Consider the following 13,849-nt stretch of genomic DNA (forward strand, 5'->3'; position numbering starts at 1 on the left):
TCACCCTGCAAACTCAGAAGAAGGGGTCGCTCTCTGGCTCTCGTGCTCCACCATATCAAGAACTAGGAAGCTCTGCCACCAGAATGGACATGTCTGGGCATTTACAGATGTTACCCTGCAGACTGAGAAGCAGGGGTTGCTCTCTGGCTGTCGTACTCTCATGTTCCATGCATATCATGAACCAGGAAGCCCTCCCACCAGAATGGACATGTCTGGCATTTACAGATGTCACCCTGCAGACTGGAAGCAGGAGTCGCTCTCTGGCTCTCGTGCTCCACACATATCATGAACCAGGAAGCTCTCCCACCAGAATGGGCATGTCTGGGCATTTACAGATGTCACCCTGCAGACTGGGATGAAGGGGTCGCCCTCTGGCTCTTGTGCTCTCCTGCTCCATGCATATCATGAACCAGGAATCTCTCCCACCAGAATGGACATGTCTGGGCATTTACAGATGTCATCCTGCAGACTGAGAAGCAGGGATCGCCCTCTGGCTCTCGTGCTCCATGCATATCATGAACCAGGAATCTCTCCCACCAGAATAGACATGTCTGGGCATTTACAGATGTCACCCTGCAGACTGGGAAGCAGGAGTCGCTCTCTGGCTCTCCTGCTCCACGGATGTCATGAACCAGGAAGCTCTCCCACCAGAATGAACATGTCTGGGCATTTACAGATGTCACCCTGCACACTGGGAAGCAGGAGTCGCTCTCTGGCTCTCGTGCTCCACGTATATCATGAACCAAGAAGCTCTCCCACCAGAATGGACATGTCTGGCAATTTACAGATATCACCCTGCAGACTGGGAAGCAGGGGTCGCTCTCTGGCTCTCGTGCTCCACGCATATCATGAACCAGGAAGCTCTCCCACCAGAATGGGCATGTCTGGGCATTTACAGATGTCACCCTGCAGACTGGGACAAAGAGGTCGCTCCCTGACTCTCGTGCTCCACCATATCATGAACCAGGAAGCTCTCCCACCAGAATGGACATGACTGGGCAGTTACAGATGTCACCCTGCAGACTAGGAAGCATGAGTCGCACTCTGGCTGTCGTGCTCCAAGCATATCATGAACCAGGAAGCTCTCCCACCAGAATGGGCATGTCCGGTCATTTACAGATGTCACCCTGCAGACTGGGAAGAAGGGGTGCAGGGGTCGCTCTCTGGCTCTCGTGCTCCACGCATATCATGAACCAGGAAGCTCTCCCACCAGAATGGACATGTCTGGGCATTTACAGATGTCACCCTGCAGACTGAGAAGAAGGGGACGCTCTCCGACTCTCGTGCTCCACCATATCATGAACCAGGAAGCTCTCCCATCAGAATGGACATGTCTGGGCAGTTACAGATGTCACCCTGCAGACTGGGAAGCAGGAGTCGCTCTCTGGCTCTCGTGCTCCACGCATATCATAAACCAGGAAGCTCTCCCACCAGAATGGACGTGTCTGGGCATTTACAGATGTCACCCTGCACACTGGGAAGCATGAGTCGCACTCTGGCTCTCGTGCTCCACGCATATCATGAACCAGGAAGCTCTCCCACCAGAATGGGCATGTCCGGTCATTTACAGATGTCACCCTGCAGACTGAGAAGAAGGGGTCACTCTCTGGCTGTCGCGCTCTCATGCTCCACGCATATCTTGAACCAGGAAGCTCTCCCACCAGAAAGGACATGTCTGGGCATTTACAGATGTCACCCTGCAGAATGGGAAGCAGGGGTCGCTCTCTGGCTCTCGTGCTCCACGCATATCATGAACCAGGAAGCTCTCCCACCAGAATGGACATGTCTGGGCATTTACAGATGTCACCCTGCAGACTGAGAAGAAGGGGTCGCTCTCCGGCTCTCGTGCTCCACCATATCATGAACCAGGAAGCTCTCCCACCAGAATGGACATGTCTGGGCAGTTACAGATGTCACCCTGCACACTGGGAAGCATGAGTCGCACTCTGGCTCTCGTGCTCCACGCATATCATGAACCAGGAAGCTCTCCCACCAGAATGGGCATGTCCGGTCATTTACAGATGTCACCCTGCAGACTGAGAAGAAGGGGTCACTCTCTGGCTGTCGCGCTCTCATGCTCCACGCATATCTTGAACCAGGAAGCTCTCCCACCAGAAAGGACATGTCTGGGCATTTACAGATGTCACCCTGCAGAATGGGAAGCAGGGGTCGCTCTCTGGCTCTCGTGCTCCACGCATATCATGAACCAGGAAGCTCTCCCACCAGAATGGACATGTCTGGGCATTTACAGATGTCACCCTGCAGACTGAGAAGAAGGGGTCGCTCTCCGGCTCTCGTGCTCCACCATATCATGAACCAGGAAGCTCTCCCACCAGAATGGACATGTCTGGGCAGTTACAGATGTCACCCTGCAGACTGGGAAGCAGGAGTCGCTCTCTGGCTCTCGTGCTCCACACATATCATAAACCAGGAAGCTCTCCCACCAGAATGGACGTGTGTGGGCATTTACAGATGTCACCCTGCACACTGGGAAGCATGAGTCGCACTCTGGCTCTCGTGCTCCACGCATATCATGAACCAGGAAGCTCTCCCACCAGAATGGGCATGTCCGGTCATTTACATATATCACCCTGCAGACTGAGAAGAAGGGGTCACTCTCTGGCTGTCGCGCTCTCATGCTCCACACATATCTTGAACCAGGAAGCTCTCCCACCAGAATGGACATGTCTGGGCATTTACAGATGTCACCCTGCAGACTGGGAAACAGGGGTCGCTCTCTGGCTCTCGTGCTCCACGCATATCATGAACCAGGAAGCTCTCCCACCAGAATGGGCATGTCTGGGCATTTACAGATGTCACCCTGCAGACTGGGACAAAGAGGTTGCTCCCTGACTCTCGTGCTCCACCATATCATGAACCAGGAAGCTCTCCCACCAGAATGGACATGACTGGGCAGTTACAGATGTCACCCTGCAGACTGGGAAGCAGGAGTCGCTCTCTGGCTCTCATGCTCCACGCATATCATGAACCAGGAAGCTCTCCCACCAGAATGGACATGTCTGGGCATTTACAGATGTCACCCTGCAGACTGGGAAGCAGGGGTCACTCTCTGGCTCTCGTGCTCCACGCATATCATGAACCAGGAAGCTCTCCCACCAGAATGGACATGTCTGGGCATTTACAGATGTCACCCTGCAGACTGAGAAGAAGGGGTCACTCTCTGGCTGTCGCGCTCTCATGCTCTACGCATATTTTGAACCAGGAAGCTCTCCCACAAAAATGGACATGTCTGGGTATTTACAGAGGTCACCCTGCAGTCTGGGAAGCTGGAGTCACTCTCTGGCTCTAGCGCTCCACGCATATCATGAATCAGGAAGCTCTCCCACCAGAATGGACATGTCTGGGCATTTACAGATGTCATCCTGCAAACTGAGAAGAAGGGGTCGCTCTCTGGCTCTCGTGCTCCACCATATCAAGAACTAGGAAGCTCTGCCACCAGAATGGACATGTCTGGGCATTTACAGATGTTACCCTGCAGACTGAGAAGCAGGGGTCGCTCTCTGGCTGTCGTACTCTCGTGTTCCATGCATATCATGAAACAGGAAGCTCTCCCACCAGAATGGACATGTCTGGCATTTACAGATGTCACCCTGCAGACTGGAAGCAGAAGTCGCTCTCTGGCTCTCATGCTCCACGCATATCATGAACCAGGAAGCTCTCCCACTAGAATGGACATGTCTGGGCATTTACAGATGTCACCCTGTAGACTGAAAAGAAGGGGTCGCTCTCTGGCTCTCATGCTCCACCATATCATGAACCAGGAAGCTCTCCCACCAGAATGGACATGTCTGGGTATTTACAGATGTCACCCTGCCGACTGGGAAGCAGGAGTCACTCGCTGGCTCTCGTGCTCCATGCATATCATGAACCAGGAAGCTCTCCCACCAGAATGGGCATGTCTGGGCATTTACAGATGTCACCCTGCAGACTGGGACGAAGAGGTTGCTCTCTGGCTCTCATGCTCTCCTGCTCCACGCATATCATGAACAAGGATGCTCTCCCACCAGAATGGACATGTCTGGGCATTTACAGATGTCACCCTGCAGACTGGGAAGCAGGAGTCGCTCTCTGGCTCTCGTGCTTCACGGATATCATGAACCAGGAAGCTCTCCCACCAGAATAGACATGTCTGGGCATTTACAGATGTAACCCTGCAGACTGGGAAGCAGGGGTCGCTCTCTGGCTGTCGTGCTCTCCTGCTCCAAGCATATCATGAACCAGGAAGCTCCCCCACCAGAATGGATATGTCTGGGTATTTACAGATGTCGCCCTGCAGCCTGAGAAGAAGGGGTCGCTCTCTGGCTCTCGTGCTCCATGCATATCATGAACAAAGAAGCTCTCCCACCAGCATGGACATGTCTGGGCATTTACAGATGTCACGCTGCAAACTGCGAAGCAGGGGTCGCTCTCTGGCTCTTGCGCTTCACGCATATCATGAACCAGGAAGTTCTCCCACCAGAATGGACATGTCTGGGCATTTACAGATGTCACCCTGCACACTGAGAAGAAGGGGTCGCTCTCCGGCTCTCGCGCTCCACGCATATCATGAACCAGGAAGCTCTCCCACCAGAATGGGAATGTCTGGGCATTTGCAGATGTCACCCTGCAGACTGGGAAGCAGGGGTCGCTCTCTGGCTCTCGCGCTCCACCCATATCATGAACCAGGAAGCTCTTCCACCAGAATGGACATGTCTGGGCATTTACAGATGTCACGCTGCAGACTGGGAAGCAGGGGTCGCTCTCTGGCTCTTGCGCTTCACGCATATCATGAACCAGGAAGTTCTCCACCAGAATGGACATGTCTGGGCATTTACAGATGTCACGCTGCAGACTGAGAAGCAAGGGTCGCTCTCTGACTCTCATACTCCACACATATCATGAACCAGGAAACTCTCCCACCAGAATGGACATGTCTGGGCATTTACAGATGTCACTCTGCAAACTGGGAAGCAGGGGTCGCTCTCTGGCTCTTGCGCTTCAAGCATATCATGAACCAGGAAGCTCTCCCACCAGAATGGACATGTCTGGAAATTTACAGATGCCACCATGCAGACTGCGCTCCACGCATATAATGAACCAGGAAGCTCTCCCACCAGAATGGACATTTCTGGGCATTTACAGATGCCACCCTGCAGACTGGGAAGCAGGAGTCGCTCTCCGGCTCTGGCAGTCCACGCATATCATGAACCAGGAAGCTCTCCCACCAGAATGCACATGTCTGGGCGTTTACAGATGTCACGCTGCAGACTGAGAAGCAGGGGTCGCTCTCTGGCTCTCACGCTCCACGCATATCATGAACCAGGAAGCTCTCCCACCAGAATTGACATGTCTGGCCATTTACAGATGCCACCCTGCAGACTGAGAAGAAGGGGTCGCTCTCTGGCTCTCGTGCTCCACCATATCATGAACCAGTAAGCTCTCCCACCAGAAAGAACATGTCTGGGCATTTACAGATGTCACCCTGCAGACTGGGAAGCAGGTGTCATTTTCTGGCTCTACTGCTCCACTCATATCATGAACCGCGAAGCTCTCCCACGAAAATGGAAATGTCTGGGCAGTTACAGATGTCACCCTGCAGACTGGGAAGCAGAAGTCGCTCTCTGGCTCTCGTGCTCCATGCATGTCATGAACCAGGAAGCTCTCCCACCAGAATGAACATGTCTGGGCATTTACAGATGTCACCCTGCAGACTGGGAAGCAGGAGTCGTTCTCTGGCTCTCGTGCTCCACGCATATCATGAACCAGGAAGCTCTCCCGCTAGAATGAACATGTCTGGGCATTTACAGATGTCACCCTGCAGACTGGGAAGCAGGAGTCACTCTCTGGCTCTACTGCTCCACACATATCATGAACCACGAAGCTCTCCCACGAGAATGGATATGTCTGTGCATTTACAGATGTCACCCTGCAGACCGGGAAGCAGGGGTCGCTCTCTGGCTCTCGTGCTCCACGCATATCATATACCAGGAAGCTCTCCCACCAGAATGGACATGTCTGGGAATTTACAGATGTCACCCTGCAGACTGAGAAGAAGGGGTCGCTCTCTGGCTTTCGTGCTCCACCATATCATGAACCAGGAAGCTCTCCCACCAGAAAAGACATGTCTGGGCAGTTACAGATGTCGCCCTGCATGCTGGGAACCAGGAGTCGCTCTCTGGCTCTTGTGCTCCACGCATATCATGAACCAGGAAGCTCTCCCACCAGAATTGACATGTCTGGGCATTTACAGATGTCACCTGCAGACTGGGAAGCAGGAGTCTCTCTCTGGCTCTCGTGCTCCACGCATATCATGAAACAAGAAGCTCTCCCACCAGAATGGACATGTCTGGGCATTTTCAGATGTCACCCTGCAGACTGGGAAGCAGGAGTCGCTCTCTGGCTCTCGTGCTCCACGCATATCATGAACCAGGAAGCTCTCCCATCAGAATGGACATGTCTGGGCATTTACAGATGTCACCCTGCAGACTGAGAAGAAGGGTTCACTCTCTGACTCTCGTGCTCCACCATATCATGAACCAGGAAGCTCTCCCACCAGAATGGACATGTCTGGGCAGTTACAGATGTCACCCTGCAGACTGGGAACCGGGAGTCGCTCTCTAGCTCTTGTGCTCCACGCATATCATGAACCAGGAAGCTCTCCCACCAGAATGGACATGTCTGGGCATTTACAGATGTCACCTGCAGACTGGGAAGCAGGAGACACTCTCTGGCTCTCGTGCTCCACGCATATCATGAACCAGGAAGTTCTCCCACCAGAATGGGCATGTCTGGGCATTTACAGATGTCACCCTGCAGACTGGGACGAAGAGGTCACTCCCTGACTCTCGTGCTCCACCATATCATGAAGCAGGAAGCTCTCTCACCAGAATGGACATGTCTGGGCAGTTACAGATGTCACCCTGCAGACTGGGAAGCAGGAGTTGCTCTCTGGCTCTCGTGCTCCACGCATATCATGACCAGGAAGCTCTCCCACCAGAATGGACATGTCTGGGCATTTACAGATGTCACCCTGCAGACTGGGAAGCAGGAGTTGCTCTCTGGCTCTCGTGCTCTACGCATATCATGAACCAGGAAGCTCACCCACCAGAATGGGAATGTCTGGGCATTTACAGAGGTCACCCTGCAGACTGAGAAGAAAGGGGTTACTCTCTGGCTGTCGCGCTCTCATGCTCCACGCATATTTTGAACCAGGAAGCTCTCCCACCAGAATGGACATGTCTGGGCATTTACAGAGGTCACCCTGCAGTCTGTGAAGCAGGAGTCGCTCTCTGGCTCTCGCGCTCCACGCATATCATGAACCAGGAAGCTCTCCCACCAGAATGGACATGTCTGGGCATTTACAGATGTCAGCCTGCAGACTGAAAAGAAGGGGTAGCTCTCTGGCTCTCGTGCTCCACGATATCAAGAACTAGGAAGCTCTCCCAGCAGAATGGACATGTTTGGGCATTTACAGATGTCACTCTGCAGACTGAGAAGCAGGGGTCGCTCTCTGGCTGTCGTGCTCTCGTGCTCCATGAATATCATGAACCAGGAAGCTCTCCCACCAGAATGGACATGTCTGGCATTTACAGATGTCACCCTGCAGACTGGGAAGCAGGAGTCGCTCTCTGGCTCTCGTACTCCACGCATGTCATGAACCAGGAAGCTCTCCCACGAGAATGGACATGTCTGGGCATTTACAGCTGTCACCCTGCAGACTGCGAAGTGGGGGTCGCTCTCTGGCTCTCGTACTCCACGCATATCATGAACCAGGAAGCTCTCCCACCAGAGTAGACATGTCTGGGCATTTACAGATGTCACCCTGCAGACTGAGAAGAAGGGGTCGCTCTCTGGCTCTCGTGCTCCACCATATCATGAACCAGGAAGCTCTCCCACCAGAATGGACATGTCTGGGCAGTTACAGATGTCCCCCTGCAGACTGGGAAGCAGGAGTCGCTCTCTGGCTCTCGTGCTCCACGCATATCATCAACCAGGAAGCTCTCACACCAGAGTGGACATGTCTGGGCATTTACAGATGTCACCCTGCAGACTGGGAAGCAGGAGTCGCTCTCTGGCTCTCGTACTCCACACATATCATGAACCAGGAAGCTCTCCCACCAGAATGGGCATGTCAGCATTTACAGATGTCACCCTGCAGACTGGGACGAAGGTGTTGATCTCTGGCTCTTGTGCTCTCCTGCTCCACGCATATCATGAACCAAGAAGCTCTCCCACCAGAATGGACATGTCTGGGCATTTACAGATGTCACCCTGCAGACTGGGAAGCAGGAGTCGCTCTCTGGCTCTCGTGCTCCACGGATGTCATGAACCAGGAAGCTCTCCCTCCAAAATGAACATGTCTGGGCATTTAAAGATGTCACCCTGCACACTGGGAAGCAGGAGTTGCTCTCTGGCTCTCGTCCTCCACGCATATCATGAACTGGGAAGCTCCCCCACCAGAATGGAAATGTCTGGGCATTTACAGATGTCACCCTGCAGACTGGGAAGCAGGGGTCGCTCTCTGACTATCGTGCACTCCTGCTCCACGCAAATCATGAACCAGGACGCTCTCCCACCAGAATGGACATGTCTGGGCATTTACAGATGTCACCCTGCAGACTGGGAAGCAGGGGTCGCTCTCTGACTATCGTGCACTCCTGCTCCACGCATATCATGAACCAGGACGCTCTCCCACCAGAATGGACATGTCTGGGCATTTACAGATGTCACCCTGCAGACTGGGAAGCAGGAGTCGCTCTCTGGCTCTCGTGCTTCACGCATATCATGAACCAGGAAGCTCTCCCACCAGAATGGACATGTCTGGGCATTTACAGATGTCACCCTGCAGACTGGGAAGCAGGGGTCGCTCTCTGGCTGTCGTGCTCTCCTGCTCCAAGCATATCATGAACGAGGAAGCTCCCCCACCAGAATGGACATGTCTGGGCAGTTACAGATGACAAACTGCAGACTGGGAACAAGGAGTCGCTCCCTGGCTCTTGTGCTCCACGCATATCATGAACCAAGAAGCTCTCCCACCAGAATGGAAATGTCTGGGCATTTACAGATGTCACCCTGCAGACTGGGAAGCAGGGGTCGCTTTCTGACTATCGTGCACTCCTGCTCCACGCATATCATGAACCAGGACGCTCTCCCACCAGAATGGACATGTCTTGGCATTTACAGATGTCACCCTGCAGACTGGGAAGCAGGAGTCGCTCTCTGGCTCTCGTGCTTCACGCATATCATGAACCAGGAAGCTCTCCCACCAGAATGGACATGTCTGGGCATTTACAGATGTCACCCTGCAGACTGGGAAGCAGGGGTCGCTCTCTGGCTGTCGTGCTCTCCTGCTCCAAGCATATCATGAACGAGGAAGCTCCCCCACCAGAATGGACATGTCTGGGCAGTTACAGATGACAAACTGCAGACTGGGAACAAGGAGTCGCTCCCTGGCTCTTGTGCTCCACGCATATCATGAACCAAGAAGCTCTCCCACCAGAATGGACATGTCTGGGCATTTACAGATGTCACCCTGCAGACTGAAAAGAAGGGGTAGCTCTCTGGCTCTCGTGCTCCACGATATCAAGAACTAGGAAGCACTCCCAGCAGAATGGACATGTTTGGGCATTTACAGATGTCACTCTGCAGACTGAGAAGCAGGGGTCGCTCTCTGGCTGTCGTGCTCTCGTGCTCCATGAATATCATGAACCAGGAAGCTCTCCCACCAGAATGGACATGTCTGGCATTTACAGATGTCACCCTGCAGACTGGGAAGCAGGAGTCGCTCTCTGGCTCTCGTACTCCACGCATGTCATGAACCAGGAAGCTCTCCCACGAGAATGGACATGTCTGGCCATTTACAGCTGTCACCCTGCAGACTGCGAAGTGGGGGTCGCTCTCTGACTATCGTGCACTCCTGCTCCACGCATATCATGAACCAGGACGCTCTCCCACCAGAATGGACATGTCTGGGCATTTACAGATGTCACCCTGCAGACTGGGAAGCAGGGGTCGCTCTCTGACTATTGTGCACTCCTGCTCCACGCATATCATGAACCAGGACGCTCTCCCACCAGAATGGACATGTCTGGGCATTTACAGATGTCACCCTGCAGACTGGGAAGCAGGAGTCGCTCTCTGGCTCTCGTGCTTCACGCATATCATGAACCAGGAAGCTCTCCCACCAGAATGGACATGTCTGGGCATTTACAGATGTCACCCTGCAGACTGGGAAGCAGGGGTCGCTCTCTGGCTGTCGTGCTCTCCTGCTCCAAGCATATCATGAACGAGGAAGCTCCCCCACCAGAATGGACATGTCTGGGCAGTTACAGATGACAAACTGCAGACTGGGAACAAGGAGTCGCTCCCTGGCTCTTGTGCTCCACGCATATCATGAACCAAGAAGCTCTCCCACCAGAATGGAAATGTCTGGGCATTTACAGATGTCACCCTGCAGACTGGGAAGCAGGGGTCGCTCTCTGACTATCGTGCACTCCTGCTCCACGCATATCATGAACCAGGACGCTCTCCCACCAGAATGGACATGTCTGGGCATTTACAGATGTCACCCTGCAGACTGGGAAGCAGGAGTCCCTCTCTGGCTCTCGTGCTTCACGCATATCATGAACCAGGAAGCTCTCCCACCAGAATGGACATGTCTGGGCATTTACAGATGTCACCCTGCAGACTGGGAAGCAGGGGTCGCTCTCTGGCTGTCGTGCTCTCCTGCTCCAAGCATATCATGAACGAGCAAGCTCCCCCACCAGAATGGACATGTCTGGGCAGTTACAGATGACAAACTGCAGACTGGGAACAAGGAGTCGCTCCCTGGCTCTTGTGCTCCACGCATATCATGAACCAAGAAGCTCTCCCACCAGAATGGACATGTCTGGGCATTTACAGATGTCACCCTGCAGACTGGGAAGCAGGAGTCGCTCTCTGGCTCTCGTGCTTCACGCAGATCATGAACCGGGAAGCTCGCCCACCAGAATGGACATGTCTGGGCATTTACAGATGTCACCCTGCAGACTAGGAAGCAGGGGTCGCTCTCTGGCTGTCGTGCTCTCCTGCTCCAAGCATATCATGAACCAGGAAGCTCCCCCACCAGAATGGACATGGCTGGGCAATTACAGATGTCAAACTGCAAACTGGGAACCAGGAGTCGCTCTCTGGCTCTTGTGCTCCACGCATATAATGAACCAGGAAGCTCTCCCACCAGAATGGACATGTCTGGGCATTTACAGATGTCACCCTGCAGACTGGGAAGCAGGAGTCACTCTCTGGCTCTCGTGCTCCACGCATATCATGAACAAGGAAGCTCTCCCACCAGAATGGTCATGTCTGGGCATTTACAGATGTCACCCTGCAGACTGGGACGAAGAAGTCGCTCTCTGACTCTCGTTCTCTTCTGCTCCACGCATATCATCAACCAGGAAGCTCTCCCACCAGAATGGACATGTCTGGGCATTTACAGATGTCACCCTGCAGACTGAGAAGAAGGGGTCTCCCTCTCTCTCGCTCTTCATGCTCCACCATATCATCAACCAGGAAGCTCTCCCACCAGAATGGACATGTCTGGGCATTTACAGATGTTACCCTGCAGACTGAGAAGCAGGGGTCGCTCTCTGGCTGTCGTACTCTCGTGTTCCATGCATATCATGAACCAGGAAGCTCTCCCACCAGAATGGACATGTCTGGCATTTACAGATGTCACCCTGCAGACTGGAAGCAGAAGTCGCTCTCTGGCTCTCATTCTCCACGCATATCATGAACCAGGAAGCTCTCCCACCAGAATGGACATGTCTGGGCATTTACAGATGTCACCCTGCAGACTGCGAAGCAGGAGTCGCTCTCTGGCTCTCGTGCTCCACGCATATCATGAACCAGGAAGCTCTCCCACCAGAATGGGCATGTCTGGGCATTTACAGATGTCACCCTGCAGACTGCGAAGCAGGAGTCGCTCTCTGGCTCTCGTGCTCCACGCATATCATGAACCAGGAATCTCTCCCACCAGAATAGACATGTCTGGGCATTTACAGATGTCACCCTGCAGACTGGGAAGCAGGAGTCGCTCTCTGGCTCTCCTGCTCCACGGATGTCATGAACCAGGAAGCTCTCCCACCAGAATGAACATGTCTGGGCATTTACAGATGTCACCCTGCACACTGGGAAGCAGGAGTCGCTCTCTGGCTCTTGTGCTCCACGTATATCATGAACCAAGAAGCTCTCCCCCCAGAATGGACATGTCTGGCAATTTACAGATATCACCATGCAGACTGGGAAGCAGGGGTCGCTCTCTGGCTCTGGTGCTCCACGCATATCATGAACCAGGAAGCTCTCCCACCAGAATGGGCATGTCTGGGCATTTACAGATGTCACCCTGCAGACTGGGACAAAGAGGTTGCTCCCTGACTCTCGTGCTCCACCATATCATGAACCAGGAAGCTCTCCCACCAGAATGGACATGACTGGGCAGTTACAGATGTCACCCTGCAGACTGGGAAGCAGGAGTCGCTCTCTAGTTCTCGTGCTCCACGCATATCATGAACCAGGAATCTCTCCCACCAGAATGGACATGTCTGGGCATTTACAGATGTCACCCTGCAGACTGGGAAGCAGGGGTCACTCTCTGGCTCTCGTGCTCCACGCATATCATGAACCAGGAAGCTCTCCCACCAGAATGGACATGTCTGGGAATTTACAGATGTCACCCTGCAGACTGAGAAGAAGGGGTCACTCTCTGGCTGTCGCACTCTCATGCTCTACGCATATTTTGAACCAGGAAACTCTCCCACAAGAATGGACATGTCTGGGTATTTACAGAGGTCACCCTGCAGTCTGGGAAGCTGGAGTCACTCTCTGGCTCTAGCGCTCCACGCATATCATGAACCAGGAAGCTCTCCCACCAGAATGGACATGTCTGGGCATTTACAGATGTCACCCTGCAGACCGAGAAGAAGGGGTCGCTCTCTGGCTCTCGTGCTCCACCATATCAAGAACTAGGAAGCTCTGCCACCAGAATGGACATGTTTGGGCATTTACAGATGTTACCCTGCAGACTGAGAAGCAGGGGTCGCTCTCTGGCTGTCGTACTCTCGTGTTCCATGCGTATCATGAACCAGGAACCTCTCCCACCAGAATGGACATGTCTGGCATTTACAGATGTCACCCTGCAGACTGGAAGCAGAAGTCGCTCTCTGGCTCTCATGCTCCACGCATATCATGAACCAGGAAGCTCTCCCACCAGAATGGACATTTCTGGGCATTTACAGATGTCACCCTGCAGACTGCGAAGCAGGAGTCGCTCTCTGGCTCTCGTGCTCCACGCATATCATGAACCAGGAAGCTCTCCCACCAGAATGGGCATGTCTGGGCATTTACAGATGTCACCCTGCAGACTGGGATGAAGGGGTCGCCCTTTGGCTCTTGTGCTCTCCTGCTCCATGCATATCATGAACCAGGAATCTCTCCCACCAGAATGGACATGTCTGGGCATTTACAGATGTCATCCTGCAGACTGAGAAGCAGGGATCCCCCTCAGGCTCTAGTGCTCCATGCATATCATGAACCAGGAATCTCTCCCACCAGAATAGACATGTCTGGGCATTTACAGATGTCACCCTGCAGACTGGGAAGCAGGAGTCGCTCTCTGGCTCTCCTGCTCCACGGATGCCATGAACCAGGAAGCTCTCCCACCAGAATGAACATGTCTGGGCATGTACAGATGTCACCCTGCAGACTGGGAAGCATGAGTGCACTCTGGCTGTCGTGCTCCACGCATATCATGAACCAGGCAGCTCTCCCACCAGAATGGGCATGTCCGGTCATTTACAGATGTCACCCTGCAGAC

This window comes from Ambystoma mexicanum, chromosome 3q, assembly GCF_040938575.1.
Source record: "Ambystoma mexicanum isolate Mex_15411 chromosome 3q, UKY_AmexF1_1, whole genome shotgun sequence".
NCBI lineage: Eukaryota > Metazoa > Chordata > Amphibia > Caudata > Ambystomatidae > Ambystoma > Ambystoma mexicanum.